We start from the raw sequence: 20,028 nt of genomic DNA, 5'->3' as shown, positions 1-20,028 counted from the left end.
TAATAAATAAAGCTCAGCATCCTTACCAAGGAACCTTTCATGGCAGTGACTGTGGCACTCTTGCTTAAACCTTTGCTTACTTCATCCAGAAAAGATTTTTTTAAATTCCAAATACTATCTTACGACAAGTTAAACTTTGGAGCACCTTCTTAGATTGTTTGTAATACAAAGGTCTACATTTTGTTCAGTCACTTTTGCTGGGAATGAAATACTCATACTGTAGCTACATGGTAGATCATATGCACCAGATGTCATTCATTCCTAATTTCTTTGGCAGTCAAATTGCAAGACTGGACAGTTTTGCCTGACAAGCAGCATGTCTAACCTTGCTCTGGGGGTACTAGAGCATGAAACTTCCTGTCTTCGGGGCTAAAGGAGAAATGATAGATCAGGGCTGACAGGGAATTGCTGTGCTATTCAAGGAGTCCAGTTAGTGAAACAACTCTCGGAGTCAGTGGTGTGAAGGACCAGAAAGTACTGTTAGACTGTGTGAGGTGGCTATGTCCTAGTAATATACTCTAGCCTATGCTTAGTCAGATTTGCTTTGCCAACATTGCTCTAATCTCCTATAGTTAATTCTGTTGTAATTGTTATATTATATTGCTTTTAGTGTTGATAGGTGCTTTTGAGCCCCAAGTGATTAGATCCCATATAGACTACTACAACGCACTCTACATGGGGTTGCCTTTGAAGACTGTTCAGAAGCTTCAAATGGTCCAACGGGCAGCAGCCAGGTTGCTAACAGGAACGGTGCTCAGAGGGCACACAACTCCTCTGTTGCACCAGCTCCACTGGCTGCCAGTCTGCTACCAGGCACAATTCAAAGTGCTGGCGTTAACCTATAAAGCCTTAAATGGTTCCGGCCCAGCTTACCTGTCCAAAAGTATCTCATCTTATGAACCATCTACAACTCTAAGATCATCTGGGGAGACCCTGCTCTCAGTCCCACCTTCTTCACAGATGTGTTTGGCGAGATGAGAGACAGGACCTTTTCAGTGGTGGCCCCTCGGCTGTGGAACGCCCTTCCTAGGGAGATTAGATCTGCCCCCTCTTTCTTAACATTTTGCAAAAAAGTTAAAACCTGGCTTTTTGAGCAAGCATTTGCAAATACAGTGGAACAAGCAAAGATAGATCTACAGAATGACAGGACGATACGACTGGAAAATGATTTTTGTAAGAAGACACTGAGGGTTTATGTTTTTATTAATTTGTACTGTTTTATATTTTATATGCTAATGTTTTTAATTGTACTTTATGTTGTTGGGGGCATTGAATTGTGCCAACTGTGAACCGTCTTGAGTCGCCTTTGGGCTGAGAAAGGCAGTATATAAATATGGCAAATAAATAAATAAGTGGTGCAGCAGGTTATTCATTATTTATTTGTTTATTAAAAGCATTTCTTTCCCGTCCTTTTGCGTCCGAAGAGAGACTCAGGGTGGCTACCAGCAGGCACCATTTGGTGCCAAACAATACACAACATAAAATACACTTAACTTATACTAAAAACAATTATAAATACATTAAAACAATTTGCCATTTCATGTCATCCTCCAAATCAATCCATGGCCATCAAACAGTCTGTTAAAACAATCTGAGCTGCTAAACTTGCTGACTGAAAGGCCAGCATTTCAAAATCAAGGGAAGAGGGTGAGCTCCTGCTGTTAGCCCCAGCTTCTGCCAATCTAGCAGTTTGAAAACATGCAAATGTGAGTAGATCAATAGGCACTGCTTCAGTAGGGAGGTAATGGCGCTCCATGCAGTCATACTGGCTATACGACCTTGGAGGCGTCTTTGGACAATGCTGGCTCTTCGGCTTAGAAGTGGAGTTGAGCACCACCCCCTAGTCGGAGACAACTAGACTTAATGCCATGGGGAAATATTTACCTTTACCTTTTAGCTGCTTTGGGACTCTTTTTAGAGAGAAAAGGTGGGATATAAATAGAAATGATGAAGAAGAAGACGGTGGTAGTGGTGGTGGTGATGTAATGAATTGGGAGATACATTTACTGCTGTGGTATAGCTATAACTATCAAGTTACTTTTATATTTACAGGAGTGTGTGTTCTCACTTTTTATGTGTATTTTGTACATTAGGTTAGCAGTCAGGTGGTTTTCTTTAAAATAATGGATTTAAAGGAATGGCGTATGTATATTGTGTCTGAATATTTCCAATCTCCAGTGAATAAGTAGGCCTTTCTATTATTCAGGCGGGAGAAGTTCTTCTTTTTGAAAGAAAAAAACTCTGATCAGAGATAAAAGCTTTTACTTCTTCTCCACTCCCTGGAGAACAAGGTGGAAATCTGGAGAGATTTTCTTTCAGTGAGCTATATCTGTCACATGAACTGAAGGTTTTGCTTAACCTGTTATAAAGTCTGTAGTAACTTTAAATAGCATTTGCCACCATCATGGCAATGACTATATGTGATCTCTGTATTCATGCTAAGATTCCTTGTGCTAAGAAACAGCCGTGTATTGCCGCCACTAATGGAGCAGAAAAACCAAAATTGCAACAAGTGAAGATCAAGAGATAAAGCAAGGATGAAAAGGAGGAAGGTTCTCCCTCCTCAGGTGACATATTGTCTTGTGTTGTCCCTATATGGGCATCTCTATGCATGCCAATGCTCCCCTTTTGTTTCCCAGAGGCTCTGTTTTAGCCAAAATTCTGTTGGCACTCAACACTTTTACTGTTACTATTCCTCCTTAGAGCCTGGAGTGGAATAGTTGGCTCTTAAAGAAAATTGACTAGAGAGTTTTAAGTACTAACTTTTGTTATGTGCAATGTCATTTTCTCATCTGTTCTACTACATGTTTTTTGATTATCTGTTCCTATAACTTATGACTTCTGTTGGAAGCTATTAAAACCTAGTGAAGCCTTACTCAGCAAAGATTTGGGATTGCAGTCAAAAGCCGGTTAATGCCCCGTTTTTCAATGTATTTTCAGCATTATGAAGCATATGCTTCATAATTCAGAATGGATTGTATTTCATTCTGTACTCTTTTTTTCCAACTTTGCTTGATAGGAGACAGAAAATAAAAGCAGAGCCAATAGCTTATTGATGAGTCTTCAGTGTTCTTCCTCAGTATTGTTATTATGCTTCCTTTCTGTTGCAAAGCCTAATTCATCATAGAATTACAGTCTGTTCATGTTGCCGATAAGCCTCAAAGTTTGTTGGAGAGCAAACAAACAGTGTAAGGAATTATTGAAACAAAATGGGGGTAAAGTTGTGCAAAAGTACGAATGAAAGTTGTACTTCAAACTTTGAACATTTTCCAGAAAGCTGTTAAATCCATTATTGCAAAACGCCAATAATATGTAACTTAATTATATAGAAAATGGAGACAATATTCCACAGAGCAAGGGGACACCAAGTATTGGGGACAATAGCCTAAATGATACAGGAGGATCTATACCAATACCTTAAAGAATTAAGAGTGAGCTGAAAATACCTAGAGAAAATTGGCTCAAGAGAATGGCCCATAGTTTTAGATATCTCTGCATTAATGCACAGAAATAAATAAGTTGACCTTGAAATCTTAAAGCAAGAAAACAAATATGATGTAATAGGCATCATTGAAACTTGGTGGGATGAGTCTCATGATTACAATGTAGCAATGGAAGGTATAATATATTTGAAAGAAAAAGGTCACATAAGAAAAGAGTAGTAGTAGACATAGTCACCAACCTCTGCATTAGGAAGGTTGCTAGAATAGATATGGGGCTCCATGTCAGCTATAATTTCTGGTTTCTACTCAGGATCTCTTTGATTGCAACATCTGTAACTTTGTGAAGTTAGCTTGCTTTCTTTGCACAAGGAAAACCCTTACCACCTATGTGAGATAAATGTTGTGTAGAATGGGCCATAAATCATTGATACGTCAATCATCATTGATTTTAGCTTTCAACAAACCAACACAAGTGCTGCAATCGGCCGAGGGGCCCTCCTCTCAGTCCCACCCCCGTCCTAAATGCGGCTGGTGGGAACGAGAAAGAGGATCTTGACCGCTCACCACCTCTGGAACTCACTCCCTAAAGAATTAAGAATGGCCTCCTCTCTCCTCTAGAAAGCTACTGAAGACACATCTATGCAATTTAGCCTACAGAGTGGAGGAAGATTAAGTACACCTACATATAATCTCGCTTAGCTGCCAATATCTGCCCTGTTAATCTGTAGTTTACCATCCCCCACCAATAATTTTAGCTACATTTTAGAGATGTTTTAATGAGATTTTATGATTAAATATGTTTGTAATTATGTATATAGTCCTATATTTGGTTTACTGGAGTTGTTTTGTTATTTATTGAGTTGTTTTTGATTTGTTTATATATTATTGAATGTTTGCCACTGTGTATTTTGTTGTGAGCTGCCTTGAGTCCCCTTGTGGAGATAGAGCAGGATATAAAAACAGCTTCATTCATTCATTCAACTGTTGTTGACAAATGCTTGTCCTTTAGTAGTTTATTCTTTGGCACTAAGCTGGTCCTTTTGATCTGTTTTTCTTTTCCTTTTTTGGGTATTGTAGTCCAAGGAATGCCTGATTTAAATCTTGATTGTTGAGTTTGTCTGATGGGTTTGAACAGATACAGTTGCCTCACTATAAACAATAGATTTTGTGATGTTTTCAGGATGAAAGCTGGAAACATGTAAGCATGTACTGCAGCAGTTTGTAGGTTTCTCATATAAGGTGATATTTATAAATGTAGTTGGATGGCAGCATTCAAGAAGTGAAACCTGTTACATGACCTGGTTAAAGCTCAAATTGGTGGTAGAATAGAAGGCCTGATACGTGTGGTTTCAGGTAATAAAGCCATCAACTAACCTCGTGGCTCCCAAAATATAAACACGTTTTTGGGGTTTTGTTTTGTTTTGCATAAGCAGCTCACTTAATCAGATGCATCAAATTTATAATGGGAGCTATAGCCCACAAATCTTTTCTATGAACTTTGAAAATTTCACAGGCATATTAACAAAATAAAATCTATTGGTAACTTCAAGCTGTTCAAACTACTAATTTTTCTTACAATAAAAACATAACAAAGAAGTTACAGTCAGTATAACTGTAATTTTGCAGAGTCTGCCCTCTGGTGTACAGATAAAGATACTTTCACTCACAAAACAGAAAAAAAGGGAAAGCAACAAGTGTCCAATGCCCAGACTATTCTGTCTCCTTTCACAGTATTTATTTCATTTTCTCCCATAAAAATTGTTTCTTGTATAGTGTCTTTACATTAAGTGGTCTTCATGATTATTCTGAAAGGAAGCCCCAAGTCTTTTTAAAGCTATCTTACTGTCAATCACTGCATGTTTTTTTTTCTTTATATAGGCCTGCTGCCTTCTTGAATAGATGAATATTATGCACCGTGACATAGTTGGGTGCATATTCATGCCTGGATTGTTTATATCTAATAGAGACACAAAGTGGATTACGGCATTAAAAGATTTTACCATTTAAAATCCATAGGATACAATAGTAAAATAGAAATAAATTCCATACAAGCTTGTTCTGTGTAGGGAAAGGTGGTTCATAATAGTAAAATTCAAATGAAAATAAATACATTTAAAATACAATTAACCGGAAACAACAACTCCCTCCAGTAATATTGTAGTTCCCAACCTGTGGTCCATGGATCACCAGTGGTCCGCAAGAATATGGTCCACGGCCTCACCATTACTACACCTTTGCCTTGAAACCACATGATAACGGGAGCAACTGGTCTTGCGAAACCCTCTTATAGTGCCAAAGCAACTGGGATGTCGAGAGGAGAGAGGCTGGCTACTCACGAAAGATTACTACTACTACCATATTAGCTCAAAATTATTAAATATGGTTTTCTGTGGGCGAGCAGAAGGCAACTACTGGATGACGTATGTTCTAGAGCTGATGTGGTCAATACAATGTAATTTTCTGAATCAGAACCCCAAATAACCAAACCAAATCTAAAGTTGACCAAAAACTGATTCTTTTGGTACTAATGTTGGAGAGTGGTCCCGGGTCAAAAAAAGTTGGGAACCACTGCCTTAGATGCTTTAAGGTCTGCCATAATACAAAAAGAATTTCAGCAAAGGCTGTTTGTCTATCTGTTGGGAGTGCTTTGATTGTGCATTTCTGCACTGAGTGGCCCAGTTGTGTCTTCTAATTATGATTCTGATGATGCAGGAATTAAGAGCCTCCTAAAAAGATCATAAACCCAAACCTGACATGTAATTGAGGATATGATCTTTCAGAATAATATGTGCCAACTTATATACAGGTTTATAGGTCACAGCCATCAAAAAGTAGGCAAAACACAGAGATCTGGTTCTTTCATTCAATTTTATCTGCTTAACAAAAGTCAATCAGTCACTCATATTCTTTAGTTAATGAGTCTCTGACATTCAGGGAATTAATGGAAAACTGTGTTGAACTTTTCCTAGGCATACCTAGGGTATCCAGTTTGCTGTATTGTCTCTTTTGAATGTTTATGTGTTTTGAGAACATAAGAGAGCTAAAGTTAAAATTACATCACCTTGCCATTTTGTTTTCTTACAGAAAAATGGATAAAGGAAAACAGATGAAAGAAACTGAAGAATGAAAAGAAGTGCCCATATTAATGGAAGGCTGACGAATATTGGAGTGAGAATCAAGTAGGCAAGAGCCTGTGGCTAAGATAAAGGTAAGGCTAATTGCCAAAATGACTTTTACTTTGTCCATGGGGTATGGTAAGAGAGCAGAAATATACTCAGCTGTGAGATATGTGGGTATAAATCTAGTGTAACTTCCTATGAAAATATCATTTACCTGAGTGGGTGCTGTGAGGATGCAAAAGAATTCTACATTTGATATGTCTGAGTGGTACGTTAGGTGGGTGAGCTTCCTGAAGGCATTGCAGATGTCTTTTGTAATTTCTTGTTTTTTGCCATTTGGTTGACTTCAATTTATGGTGAGCCTATGAATAAGCAACCGTCAGGATTCCCAATTATCAACTGTCCTGCTCAGATCTTATAAACTCAGTGTCAATGTGGTCTCCCACTTTGCCTATTGCCTTCAACCTTTCCTAAGTATTATGGTCTTTTCTATTGAATTGTGTCTTCTCATGATGTAATCAAGGTATAACCGCATTGGTTTTCTCATCTTGGCTTGATTTGCTCTAAGGGTCATTCATGTGTCCTTTCAGCAGTTCACAGTATCCTTAAAACTGCATTTCAAATGGGTTGAAATGCATTTCAAATGAGTTGATTTTCCACTCAAACTCAGAAATTGGAGTGCTATATCTTTACATTTGTGGACCTTACTACAACTGCCCTTCCAAGTCTTAGTCATTAATCAAAAGTCTCTGCTTTGATAATGACTGAACCAAGGTATGCAAAACATTGCAATGCCTTCATTACCCACTTTAAAATTATGCAAGTCACTTGTGGTCCTTCCTTTTGTTTTCTCAACATTTATGTGCAACTCGTATCATTTATGTGCAATCTGTATCTTTCCCCTGTAATCATTTAAATTGTTTGCTGTTTTCTCCAAGTAACGTGGTGTTGTTGGCACATCTTAAATTGTTGATATTCCTTTCTGCAATTTTGCACCTTTTTTCTCTGAGTCTAATTCTGTTTTCCATGTGGTCTGGATACAAATTTATTTATTTGTCGTGTCAGGGCAACCAGTCAATTGTATTACATTTCCAACAGAACAAAACAAACAAACAAACAAAAAGACAGACAAAACACAAAATCTGCAAACTTGGTAGCTGATTAAATGTCCTTTGACCAGTATCTGGCCACTTGGAGTGCTTCTGGTGTTGCTGCAAGAAGGTCCTCCATTGTGCATGTGGCAGGGCTCAGGTCGCATTGCAGCAGGTGGTCAGTGGTTGCTCTTTTCCACACTCGCATGTCGAGGATTCCACTTTGTGGCCCCATTTCTTGAGGTTGGATATAAATTAAAGATATACAATTCACTCCTCTCTATCCCAACTCCATCAATGGGAAACCATTTTGTTTTTCCATATTGTATTGTAACAGTTTCTTCTTGTCCAGTGTATGGGTTGTACTTTAGGGCAATCTGCTGATGAGGCATATCTACTCATTTTGGAACAAGAGATATCATATTTTTGCATAATTTACAGAATTAAAACTGTAGTCCTTTCCAGTTCTATTATTCTATGATTCTATGTTATTGTAAACTATTTTCATTAGTAATAGTAGAAGTACTTGAATTGAATGTTTGTCTTTTTGTTTGTTTGGAATTTGCCCTGAGTCCCCTTGGGGAGATAGGATGGAATATAAGTAAAGATGTTTTATTATTATTATTATTTAGTTGTGTGTTTTTCACCTAAACACATTGGTAGCTTATAGCTTAGAAACTTCCCAAGGTAGGGGTGGTTGTGTTATTATGTGGGGAAAGGATGTATCAATGGTTCTTTTTCATTTAATGGATGTCAAAAATTGAGAGAATATAACCATCATGTACTATGTATATTTGAGTTTTTCAGTCCTTTTTTAAGGCTGAAAAAGCCCCCCTCGGCTTTTACTCAAATTAAAGTTCATTATTATTTTACTCTGTTGTTGTTGTTGTTATTGTTGTTGTTGTTATTTTACTCTATTATTATTATTGCATTTATTATTTTACTCTATTTTATTATTACATTTTTATTTCATTCTATTATTATTACATTTACATTATTTTACTCTATTATTTTTATTACATTTATTTTACTCTATTATTATTGGAAGGATATGTAAGCACATTTACATTGAAGAAGGTTAGAATAATGGTTTACTCAAAGTTGGGCAGTCTTATTTTAAATTACAGTTTTATGTAAATATTCAAAAATATTTAGCCTCAATTAATGTAATTTTATTGGTATCTATTTTTATTTTGAAATTTACCAGTAGTTGCTGCATTTCCCACCCCCGGCTTATACTTGAGTCAATACTTTTTCCCAGTTTGTGTGTGTGTGTGTAGTAAAAGTGCTTCGGCTTATCTCGGGTTGGCTTATACTCGAGTATATAGGGTAGTTAATGCCTTTTAATGTTTACAATGTAGTAGTAATATGTTTTTCTATTCTAGAAAATTATTTTTAACTTTTTATTTGTTTGTACATTTGTTTGTAGGTTTTGTACTAATTTGTCTAAATAAAAATTAATTAGCAAAAGAAAAGAAAAGAAACTTCCCAAGGTAGAGGAAAAACAATGGTTGCATTCTTTCCAGGAGAAAATTAAAAACCATATACTGGGGGATGGGGGTGGAGAGAGTTTGACCTAAAGGCCCGTGAAATCTAATAATGTAGGGAGGAGGAGTGCTATATGGTTCTAACTGTGAACCTGGGGTGGGTTTTGACATGTCCTTTACTCGTTTTCACTCATTCTCCCCACAGAAAACCTACACACAAAGAGAGGGAAGGCAATAAAACTACTTTCTTCCCTGGTGCCCCTGAGGTCTGCCAGTTCCGTGCTGTGCATATGAGGCAGGAGCTGTGGGCACAAAGGTGCAAGTTCACTTGCCTTTTTCTCTGTGCTTTGTTCTAATGTATAAGGAACGAGAGATGCAGAGGGCTACTCTTGAGTGATGCAAAAGTGTCTTTGATTAAAAGATTTCCATGTGTAGCATTAAAATCTTCAGAAGAGCTTTATATTCCTCATTTGTCCCTCAGGAGAAGTGCTTTTTAGTCTCCTTTTGCAGCAATTACTGTGATTTGTTTGAGGCAATGACTGTCTAAGCATTTATACGCATAGAATACTGGCATTTAATAACAGGATTTTCTCTCTCTGGCTAAACAAAAGCCATTATTTTAAATGTTGAAACTGTCGTTAAGGATTCTAAAAATATGATCAGATCTTCTAGCAGAAACTATTTGGTGAAGCATCCAGAAGGAGTGGTACAATGTCAGATGTCTCTAATATTTGTGCTTAGGAACCCTGGGACTCTTTATATGGTGGAGGTCATTATGATTTTTGCACACTTGCATCTTTTTGCAAAACAGTAAAAACACAGAATGCAATGAATATAACAAGAGAAGATTTCATAATAATTCAAGAAGGCAAAATAATAGATCAAACATGATAAAGTAAATTAAAGCACAAAATTAAGGAAAATATCAGTGAATGCAAAGATAGTGATAAGCTAGGAGGACACTGCTGGTTCCTCAGGGGGTTCAACTAGATAGATATCTTACTGATTCTGATCCCCCTAAGATCTGCTGGGGAGGCCCTTCTCTTCCTCCCACCACTGCCACAAACATGGTTGATGGAGACGAGGGAGAGGGCCTTCTCGGTGGTGCCCCCCCCCCCAACTCTGGAACATCCTCCCCAGAGAGATAAGACAATCCCGGTCACTGTCCTCCTTCCATAGGGATTTGAAAACTTGGTGGTTCCAGCAGGTCTTTGAGGGATTAGCCCCAGGCCCTTCCCTGCCCATCAGCTATGGCCCTTATTCACTTCTCCAACCCTATGCTACTTCGTTGCACTAACCCTTGCCTAGCCTTTTCATAGGTGACTAGGTCCATGCTGTAATTCTGGCCATTGGTATCTTGAATCAGACCCAGTGAAGTAAAACCAAAACTGGCTTTTAATGGTTGTGAATATCTTTTGTGGGATTTATATTATGTTTTACAATATTTCATTTTTGTGTGGTTTGCGTGTTGTTCGGCAATTGAATATTTTGCCCTATGTTGGAAACCACCCTGAGCCCTCTTGGGGAGACAGGGCGGTATAGAAATAAAGTTTTATTTATTATTTATTATCCCTGGTGCTTGATTATTGGTTGGGCCCAGCCTCCAATTAGCTTCGCCTCTGAAAACACAACTCACCTTGTACTCCCCTATATTCTGAGGCTCGTGCTTGTTCTTGAGATCCTTCACTTGTATCAGAGTTGTAGGCAGAGGCTGGTGTCATCAGGTACTGCTGAAATCCTTGTAGGACATCATCTGGCAGCTTGGAGTAGAAACATTATTTTTCCGACCACACTCCCCAGTATCCCTCAGCCAGCATAGGCAGTGTTCTCTATGCCATATTGGGGATTCTAGTAATTGCAGTTCAAATAGTAATGTTTCCAACTGTCATTATTTGGTTCTGACATTCGTTGTTGCTTTCTGTTCTTTCAAGAGGAAGACAAAAGTTTCTGCTTATCTAGTCCTCTCCCTGTGGATATTGTGGGCAGAATGGGAGCAAAGATAGAGGAAAGAAGATGAGAGCACCAAAAGTAATGAAAAGGTGGTGGAGTTCCTAGGAATGGAGCATTCAGCGCAGAAGTCTTCCAAAATCTGAGCTTGTCTTGAGAGCAGTACGTGTGAAAAAGATCTTGGAGTCCTCGTGGACAACAAGTTAAACATGAGCCAACAATGTGATGTGGCGGCAAAAAAAGCCAATGGGATTTTGGCCTGCATCAATAGGAGCATAGTGTCTAGGTCCAGGGAAGTAATGCTACCCCTCTATTCTGCTTTGGTTAGACCACACTTGGAATATTGTGTCCAATTCTGGGCACCACAATTCAAGAGAGATATTGACAAGCTGGAATTTGTCCAGAGGAGAGCGACTAAAATGATCAAGGATCTGGAGAACAAGCCCTATGAGGAGTGGCTTAAGGAACTGGGCATGTTTAGCCTGAAGAAGAGAAGGCTGAGAGGGGATATGATAGCCATGTATAAATAGGTGAGAGGAAGCCACAGAGAGGAGGGAGCAAGCTTGTTCTCTGCTTTCCTGGAGACTAGGACGCGGAACAATGGCTTCAAACTACAAGAGAGGAGATTCCATCTGAACACGAGGAAGAACTTCCTGACTGTGAGAGCCATTCAGCAGTGGAACTCTCTGCCCCAGCGTGTGGTGGAGGCTCCTTCTTTGGAAGCTTTTAAACAGAGGCCGGATGGCCATCTGTCAGGGGTGATTTGAATGCAGTATTCCTGCTTCTTGGCAGGGGGTTGGACTGGATGGCCCATGAGGTCTCTTCCAACTCTTTGATTCTATGATTCTATAGAGCCTTGGAATGATAGACTAAACAAACAAAACAATGAGAAAGAAGAAAGAGAGAAATAGGATGACAGTAAAATATCACCTACAATATCAAACCTCAATACATTTTAAAGGGATTCGATATTGTGAGTAAGACATGATTTGAGACATGGAGAGGTGCAAATTACATAGAGGCAGAGAAGTAAGAAGTGCTATATGTATGCACTGAGAAAATATACAAAGAAAAGCCGTTGTTTTAAATATTTTGAAAAGATTCCTCCAGTTTCAAAATGCTATAATGTTTATGGGATTGACCCTTCTTGTCCTCAGCATTGATTTTGTTTCCAGACAGCACAGCAGGGGTGGAAGTAAGGCATCTATATTCATTCATTCAGAATAAAAACAATTGGGGAGAGGCTATAAGCCACTGTTGTCTCAGCGTCTGAAGGATGAGATGATGGCCCACTTCTTCATTGTTGGTACCCTCTCTTGCAAACTGAGCCATAATTGTTTCTATAGTCCAAACTGGAAAATATAATTCTGTCTATCAGTTCCTGTCTTTTGTTGATTCACTCCGATAAACTGCATATATGGACTTTTCCGTTCCCTTGTATTAATGGATGTGAATTATCCCTCCAAGTTACCTATGTGGAGTAGTTGTCATTGCTGGTAACCATATTAGTATTTGGAGCATTGCTTGGATAACTCTGTACCTCTGCATGTTGCACAGCTTACAGTTTCTGGGTTGGGTGGAAAGAAATGTGTCAGTCAGCTCAAGTGACAAACACAATGTGGAATAGAGTGCAACAGAAAAATCAGAAGGGAAGGGTTAAGGCAGTGCAAAGGAAACCCAATTCCCAGTAGACTGAACTTGTGTCTTCCATGTCAGTGGAACACTGAGTCTGCTCCTGGTTTTGGCCAGAACTTAAGGAGGTATTCCAGGTTCTGAATTCTGGGGAGGATATGATTCAGCATCTTGAACGGCTCTTTTAAAATCAAGTCAAAACTCCAAAAAGCTATTAGCTAGCTACCGACTGTTGATTTGATGCTTCAGATTGCACCCTAGATGGCTGGATTGCATATACTGCTGTTTGTAAATAATACATCATATAATGATTTTAAAAATAAGATTGTAAATTAGGATTTGAAGGGCAGTATGTTTGTGTAATGAAATTAGAGAAAGTAGAATAAGGGATCATGTTGTTGTTGTTCATTCGTTCAGTTGTCTCCGACTCTTCGTGACCTCATGGACCAGCCTACGCCAGAGCTCCCTGTCGGCCGTTACCATCCCCAGCTCCCTCAAGGTCAGTCCAGTCACTTCAAGGATGCCATCCATCCATCTTGCCCTTGGTCGGCTCCTCTTCCTTTTGCCTTCCACTTTCCCCAGCATAATTGTCTTCTCTAGGCTTTCCTGTCTCCTCATGATCATATATAATGATATATATAAGGGATCATATATAATGATAAATTATGCTCTTTGTCCCATCCCCTCTTTTTTGTTTTGTATTTCACACTTCTGCTGTGTAATTATTGATAGTTCCAGTTTTATGCGTTGTATGTGTTTATGTATTTTTTCTTATATGCTGTTATATTATAAAACCCATTTGTCTTTGTTGCTTAATAAAGGTATATTTAAAATAAGGTAGCAAATTAGAGGGGACAGGGGTAACACATATGCGAGGTGAGATAATGCAACCAGATATGCACCCAATCCAGGTGTGCAAGTGGATGCTCAGAACTACAGAAAACAGGGAAAAGCTTGGGTGAACATGCATATGCATGACAGGAACAAACCCAACCCTCAAATGCTACAGTTATGTGGCCAGACGTAACCTGATGCAGTTGTGACTACATGATGTATAGCTTCCAAAACTGATTTCAGTTTTGATTTAAACTAGTATGTGTGGTGGTAAAGGGCTCAAACTAGGACAAGAGACTACTCAATCAAGCTGGGGTACAACGCTTGTGTAGATTTATTTATTCTCATCCATGTGTTTGAATTGATTGGAGTCACCACAAGAGGGAGCATTATGAATACAATCCTTGTTTTATGAACAGATACAAGGATATGTAGGGCAAGATCAAGTAATTCCTTCCAGCAACACCTGTTCTCTGAGAAACAGTCATGTTCTCCCTCAGTTTCTTCCCAGATGTTTAATAAATCAGCCATTATTCTTCAGCATCAGCCCACATTGTTTCCACCCATCTCACCTAATCGGAATGTAATGGAACTCCTTAGTTTCAAAGGCTATAACAAGGATGTGTTTGCTGCAAATGATGATATTTGGCAGCATCCTTAGAGCCATTGCACCTTGAACAAGAAAAGCACTCCCAACATTTTAACACCTTCCATGAAAATTTATTTTAAAATAAATGACACACCAACCTGCTGCTTTCCATATACATTGTTGAGCTGTCCAAGATGGACAGACTGAGCCAGAAGAATGTATGGTAGACCTGAGTATTGTATGAGAGATCTGCTTCAGGCCCCTTCACATAGTGAGATTTTCACATATATTTTTTCTAACCTGAGCTTCCGTCCAAAGCATACCATAGAATTGAATAGGAGGACTTAAGAATACCTAGAGAAATGTTTTCTCTGGGCTTCAGGACAGTTCTGTAGAACATCTGGAGAAAAGTGACCATAGAATTGCACTAGAAGCCTACAAAATTCAGTCCCGGACTCAACTGGGATTATTGAGATTCCCTGGAAGTGTCCCATCCAAGTACTAACAAAGCTCAATGCTACCTAGCTTTTGACATCAAATGAAATTTGACATATTTGAGATAGTATGCTTGAACTTCATGCATGGATCTGTATGGATTCAATACTCACTAAGAAAATGATAAAGCAATATTGCGCTCTCTCCTCGTTCATAGAGTTGTGGCTTGCATCCTGCCATTTAAGAGAAGGACTGACCATTTCTCCTCAGCTTAGACCTTATCTCAAAATGAAATAAAGTCTCCTTAGCTTAGACCTTATTTCATTTTCTCTTCTATCAAGTGCATGCTATGTGCCAGAGAGAGAGAGAGATGGACACATACAAACATGCATATAAAGAGATATAGAAAAGTCTCCTTCTTCAGCTCCAAGATCAATATGGCAGCAATCTCATCATGAAATACTCACTTTCCCAGAAATAAACCAGCTGGTATTCTGGTGCTTCATCATGACAATTAAACAGCTGGAAGATTTCTTTCTGAAATATTATCTGGATGTGTAGTATCATCAAGCAGTATTCATTAGATCTGGCATTATGAACATTATATCCCATATGCCATGGAATAACTTATCTATTTCCCACTTGCCACTAAATAGCATCCCAAATGACTAGTATGCTGATGACAGATGTCTTGCTGTAATGGCAGAAACCATCCACAGTTACCATCTCGATGGCATGCAGAAAGCAGCATAATGACAAAAAAGCTCCTTACTACTGATACCGGGGGAGAGACCTTATTGGACAACAGATGGTGTACTTCAGTGGTCCTTTCTGGTGGAAGCATAATTCCACAGTGGAGACATATCAAAGCTGTCACATTCCAAAGGAGAGTTTACTAATTTTTGTTTGGTCTTTGACAACTATTTGATGTGCCATGTCTCTTTTTCTGTATATACATATTACTTAATGAGTGTGCAAACTGCATCCCCCAAACCTCACTTTTGTAGCCTTTGAGGCCTCCTCAAGTTCCCTAAGCCTGACAGTCTCCTCAAATTCAAGAAAGTGTGATTTGAGAGAGGTTTTTTTTTTTGCCCAAACTATACAGAGGTCCCCTAAACACACAAAAATATCTCATTTTACTCCCTCCAAAAATCACACAGTCCAAGCCAAACTTGGACTGAATTCTATGGATGAAAGGGAGGGTTTGTCTCCATAGACAGTATGATCTAGTGTTTGATTCTGGATTGGTTTGGGGGCTAAGAGTTCCTCACCATAACCCATCTACTTTTGCTCACCACAACAGCTGATTCTAATATTTCCTGCCTGCTCTGATGGGCACTGTTCTTTGCAATAATGTATGTGAACTATGACAGATTCTTAGTGGACTATCCCTACACAACAGTGCAGAAACCATTGTGAGTTAGATTGATCCATATGGGTGGATGACAAAGAGGTTTAAAATGGAAGTCTGTCCTTCCTATGGGTGTCTCGATAACTCTCTATGAACACTTCTGCTTCAGTGCCAGGCATCCTCTTCCTGCTCCAAATGGCTTCCCCCGACAAGCCCTGTTCAGCTTATGTTCTCTCTAAGGATAACATGTGTTCTTTAATGATCTCTTGGCAAAGGAAAGATCAGACCTGCCGCTAAACAACTTGGCCAGAGAAATTGTTTTATATTAATGGCATTATAATGATATATCCGCTTTGGATGCATTGAAGTTCTGTGATTTCACTAGTGTGGGCAAGAGTTCTACCAGTATTCAATCATGTTCACAGTTATTGTGGTCAGATCATCACCTGCATTGTAGACATCCAATCTGCTCCTAAACCAATATGTGAAACCTTACCAACTTACCAGAGCTTGCATTCTTCTAACATAGCCTTCAAGACCTCAGGATCACTTTTGGATTTTAATAAAGCAGAGCTTTGTAGAGCAACAGCAGTATGATATATTGATTTAACTGAATATAGTGCTGTTATTCTGGAAAAGGCAGGGAAAGGGACAACTGACACAATCAAGAGATTGGACCAGCTGCCCTTGTAAGGAAAGGTTTCCAAAGTATAGAGGAAAAATGTGAATCAGGCCCTTACTTGCATAATGTAGAGGTATGACACTTGAAAGGCAACTTGGAAAAGTTACTTTTTTAAAAAAGGTATATAAACTTTCTGAGAATACAAGCTATAGAAATGGCAGTCTTTTTATTCATTATGTGATTTATCCCCTTGTGTGGGACTCTCCACCTGTTCCTCTGACTATTCTGACAGGCTGATTTGGGCTTATTTCTCCTCCCTCCACTCCTTTTGGTGTGCCCCTGATTATTCCCTTTCCTTGTCCTTTATCTTGGCTGACACAGCTATGCGACAACAATGAATGAGGGCAGGGCTGACCTCCACCTTTAGGATATCCTTTTCTAACATCCTTTCTCACAGCTTGTGAGAAATTCACATTTCCAAAGGTTACCATTCCTATTTGGCTAAACATCTTTTTTATTGTTAATCCAGTGCCTTACAGAACTATCTTCCTTGTCCTTCTCTTTCAAGCTAATATTCTGGCATATTAGTGAATCCTTCCCCTGAAGATACAGGTCCAAATTTTGGGTTTATCCCTGGTTGCAACTCTGAGCCTAGAAGCCCAGCTTTGTGCAGTGGTTGGGACTGTTTTTGCACACTTACAGCTAGCACATCAGCAATGCCTGTTTGGTTAGACTTCACCTGGAATACTGTGTCCAATTCTGGTTACCACAGTTCAAGAAGGATATTGACAAGCTGGACGGTGTCCAGAGGAGAGTGACTAAAATGATCAAAGCTTTTGGAAACTATGCCCTATGAGGAGCATCTTAGAGAGCTGGGTATGTTTAGCATGCAGAAGAGAAGATTGAGAGGAGACATGATAGCCATGTATAAACATGTGAAAGGATGTCATAAGGAAGAGGGAGCAGCACTGGATACTTTGTGCTTTTCCTACATGGCAGGGGGTTGGACTAGATGATCCACTGGTCTCTTCCAACTCTTATTATTCTATGATTCCTGAAGTGATCTGATCTGACTATAATTAAACATGTCTTGCTTTACATTGCTTCTGGGTTATTGTAACATGCTCTATGTTGTGCTACCTATGAAAAATGCCCAAACACCTGCAAACAAATTGTTAACCGGAGTTGGTCAAATAGAAACCACAACTCCCTTGTTGGAGCAGGTCCACTGACTGTCAGTCTATTTCTGAGAACAATTTAAGCAGTGTGTATGACACCAGTCCCTATACTGTGGGACTTTGACTTGCGAGTATCCCTACTTACAAGCTTTTAGAGATATGAGCTATTGCTCAGCTCATTTTTATTTCAAAGTTATGAGCTAGTTCCCAGGAGGGAGACCATGGGAAACCCTGAGCAGCAGGAGCACTGTGACCGCATGCTTTGCCCATAAGCAACATGGCGGCCGAATGAGGGCTTCTCAAGGGGCAGAGCCCACGCTTCCTCGCCCTTCAACCTTCCCAGCATAGGAAGCCTTTGTGTGGGCATGTGAACACATCACTCTCTTTTTTCCAGCAGTCTTTGCAGCCAGGGCATGCAAACAATATTCTGTTTTTGTGAAAGCTGGAATGGGTCCCCCTTGCTTTCCTTTCAACGACAAATGAAACTATTTTTATTCTAGCCAGCTTTTAGGAATGGATAGAAATGGGTTTGTAGTGCTGTGCTCTCTTGTTGGTTTTTATATTCTCTATTTTAACCCATTTTAAATGGTTTAAATTGTGAATCTTCCTTAATCGCATTTTAAAGTATATTTTGTCAGTTTTTACAGATCTGTTTCATTTGAAGCTGTCTTGAGTTCCAGTGTTGGAGAAACCCAATAAAGATATAAAATACTGCTTTCTATCTATTCTCAGTTTAACTTGCCCATAATACCAGAGCAAAACTCAGCGATCTAACTCCTGCTTGTTGCCACCCCTGTCCCACAGTTTAGGAAGAAATAATTTAGAGGCAGAGCCTTCCTGCTTCTCCTTCTTTTCAACTGGGAATGGAAGGAAACTCTACCCTCTATGAACCATTCAGTTTTGACAAATGTGTTCTGTTTTCCTGCCTGCTCTTGAATGTTAGGAAAAAATGGTGACTAATTGTGCTGGCACAATGGTGCCATTCTTCTGCCACACTTCTAAACCACCAGTCCTTGTGTTTGTGCCTATGTTTATTTTACTGCAAAGCACCCAATAATTATTTTTGAAAAAATGTAAAATTGATGCAAATATAGTTTTGGGGCCCTTACAAGAGTTCTGGAAATATGAAATATGGATGTAATTAAGACACAGGCACAGGATATTTGACAAAGTAGAAAAATATAAGGAAGTGTAAGGCTGCAAAAGTTTGAATCCTCATGCCAAAACTTAGCTCATTTCTCTTGGCCTGATGAATATTCATTGTGCCAGTGCTTTATTAATAACACAGAACTTTAACTGACTTGGTTATTCTTGAAAACATATTGATACATAGGTCATATGGTACATGGAATGAGTCGCCCTCGGGCTGAGAATTGCGGTATATAAGAGCAGTAAATAAATAAATAAATAAATAAGATGCAAAATTTGAATATTTTTCATGTCATATTCTTGATATGTTACAGAAGCCTGAAGTTTAGAGAAATGAGAAATCATTGGTTTCTCAGTGGTTGTGTTTGCTCATATCTGATGGCTAATTAAATAGCTACTGTGAATGATGTAGGCTATAGAGACTGTTGGGAGAAAGAATATCAGCAGCACTTCAAGTTGGATAGCTGGATGGAGTATGAATAGATTGTATAGTCCTTGTATGAATAGATTGGCGTGTGGAGGACAAACATTGAAACACACTCAAAGAAGAATGTGAAAGCATGGTCTATAAAAGAGACATACAGCTGAGCAGTGAACCTGAGGGCCAAGTCTTGCAGCATAGGGTTTGCAAATGTTAAACCCACAAATGTGGAGGGCCAACTTATTTCTTCCCATATTGAGATTAAACACTACCAATTTATTTAAGGTGTCTTGAGTCCCTTTAGAAAACAAATCACTGGAATGCTCCTTTTGATGGAAAAAATGTGTAGGCACAATTTAAAAAGAGCTGGCTGTAGCTCTTGGCACTCTTAATTGGAGACCACATTTGTTAGGGTTGTAGAAAGCACATGCTGCTTCTGTGTTCATTTTCTGTAGAGGAGGGGAAAAAGAATCTACATTATCCTGAATTGCCAACCTGGCCTTTAACTGTAGTTTTGCTGTGAAAAAATAAATCTGATCCAAAGTCAGTAAGAACAATATTTTGTTCATGTAAGTATGTTCTGAATAAGTTGTAGGCAATGTTATATTCATTTCCTGTAATCCCTGTGATTTATATATTGGTCAAGGGTTACATAAAAAGCATCAGCCTGGCTTTGAAAGTACTCTACAAAGGATCCATTCATATCTGCAATTATGGTGATCTCCCTCTC

The 20,028-nt window shown here is 39.0% G+C and overlaps 1 protein-coding gene across 1 annotated transcript in view; it reads left to right on the top strand.

Annotated features, from left to right (window-relative positions):
- FRMD4B (FERM domain containing 4B) overlaps positions 1–20,028 on the top strand; it is a 260,670-nt gene that overhangs the window by 57,110 nt on the left and 183,532 nt on the right. Inside the window, exon 2 of the mRNA XM_067463466.1 lies at positions 6,528–6,651. The gene's annotated coding sequence lies outside the window, so the exon portion shown is untranslated. The remainder of the gene's footprint in view (positions 1–6,527; positions 6,652–20,028) is intronic.

This window comes from Anolis sagrei, chromosome 2 (genome assembly GCF_037176765.1).
Source record: "Anolis sagrei isolate rAnoSag1 chromosome 2, rAnoSag1.mat, whole genome shotgun sequence".
Lineage (NCBI taxonomy): Eukaryota > Metazoa > Chordata > Lepidosauria > Squamata > Dactyloidae > Anolis > Anolis sagrei.
The sequence above is the reverse complement of the archived record's forward strand: the minus strand, read 5'-3'. Positions and strand labels throughout refer to the sequence as shown.